Here is a 2302-nt window from a genome sequence, read left to right on the forward strand (position 1 = left end):
TAATAATAATAATAATAATAATAATAATAATAATTAAAACAAAAATTATATGTTCATCATAAAGTGAGTTATAGTATTTTTTTTGTGACTGAACATAACACAAAGAAAAAAAACCTAAGAGAAAGTGTAGCACTCTTCTCTAATAATAATGTCTAAATTATTAGGGGGCAGTAACCACTCTAGGTATACCTGCTTGTTTAAAGCAGCAATCTTAGCCATTAAATCAGTCGTTCTGTTTGCTGTGCACTGGATGAGCATTAAAGTAGCTGTCCAATTGCGCTGGAGCATCTCTTTGATTTTGTCAAGCAGATCAGAGTCATTCCTAATCATGCTGGTTGTGCCTCGCGAAACAAGAAGAAATGCATCAAGATTATCAATTTCATATATGACCTCTTTGCATTCGCAATCCCAAGTCATAACAAGCCCTCTCCAAATAGCATGAAGCTCACAACAAAGAACACTAGAAAGAGGTATACTGGCAGAACAACCTTTTATCTAAATTCCCACGCTGTCTCTAATAATACATCCAAAGCTAGCTAATTGCTCATTTTCAAAAATGCTTGCATCGCTGTTCACTTTACAAACATTCATTGGAGGTGGTTCCCAGTTATATTGCAAAGAGGAAGGAATAATATGTTTTTAGGTGGTAACAACATTAGAGAAATCTTGAGCAGCATGTTTAACTAAGTCAACAATTTTCTCCTTACTCCATGGATCATCATGATAGAAGATGTCATTGTTCCTATCCCTCCAAATCCACCAAAAGGCCACTGCAAAGAGAAACTCATTTTTGTTGAGGTTAGAATAAATCCAAGACACAAAATCCAAACTAGAGTTCTCAGCGGTCATTCCCAAGTTTAAGCTAATCCAAATCTGACGACTTTTTTGGCAAGTCTTAAAGTAATGGTTAATATCTTCTAGAGCAAGATAATATCTCTGACAAAAATCGGTAATGTCTTCTAGAGCTGTGGTTAATGTCTTCTACACCTGTAGTTAATATCTTCTAGAGCAAGATAATTATCTACTAGCTGTGGAAACTCCGTTGTTGAGGCAAAGCCAGAGTAGACACTTTATCTTCTCCAGTATTCTCAAGTGCCAAAGCCAAAGCCAATTTTCATTATCATTCCAGCCAAATTTCTTCTTTAATAGCCATTCATACCCACTTTTAGTCGAGTAGGTGAGAGTATTTGAGTTTATCCAAAACAAACATGTTTTATCTCCTGACTACTTGATAGGATCAAAGAGCATCAAATCAAGTTTAACTTCTTCCAGAATCATTGTGCAAAGAATATCCCACCACCAATGTCCATGGTACTAGACATCTTTTAGCTTCAAGTGAGAATCAGAAATGTGCACAAAAGGAACCAAAGGAGCTAGCGTTCCACATGGTCGCCAAGTATGATACCAAAATGATTGAGACATCCTGCCTGTACACCATTCAAAACCATCACGAAACTTTTCTATTGTCTTATAAATCACTCGCCAAGTGCTTGAAACATTATTAGAAAAATTGGGTAAAAAGCAAGAACTCCCAGGTAAATATTTTGCCAACATAATTCTTACCCAAAGCTTATCTTTATTATGCAGTAATTGTCAAACAAGCTTTCCTAATAAAGCAAAATTTACACATTGAGAATCTCTAATTCCCAAGACTCTATATTTCTTGGAGTGACAACTTTGCTCCACTTGACCAAATTTAAGCAATGCTCCCCCACTTTTCCCTTCCACAAGAATTGTCTAAGCACATAATCAATCTTTTGACAAATCGAAGTAGGAAAAAAGAGTCACTTGCATCTGATAAATAGGAAGAGAAGAAGCAATAGATTTAATTAAGCAAAGCATGCCTACTCTGTTAAGGAGCTGACCTTTCGATCTAACCAGCCTATTCTTGATCTTCTCTAAAGAGTCCGAAAAAATAGACCTAGCAGCTCGAGGATGATTAAGGTTCACCCCTAAGTATTTTCCTAGGTCACTAGTAAAAGGAATATGAGATACACCAGAAAACATTTTCCTCCTTCTATTAGAGATATTTCTAGAACAAATAGCTTTAGATTTTTCAATATTAACCTTCATACCTGAAGCTTTGCAGAACAACTCCAAGGTGTGCACAATATTCTGAACTTGATTTTTCTTCACTTTACAAAAAAGGAGGAGGTCATCTACAAATATCAAGCGAGAAACTCTAGGTTCCCCTCTAGAAACAGCCACACCATCCCAAATACCCTCGTCAACTTGTTTGGAAATGAAGCACGCCAATCTCTCCATGCACAAAACAAATAAATAAGGAGAAATTGGATCTCCT

Source organism: Arachis duranensis, chromosome 10 (assembly GCF_000817695.3).
Source record: "Arachis duranensis cultivar V14167 chromosome 10, aradu.V14167.gnm2.J7QH, whole genome shotgun sequence".
NCBI lineage: Eukaryota > Viridiplantae > Streptophyta > Magnoliopsida > Fabales > Fabaceae > Arachis > Arachis duranensis.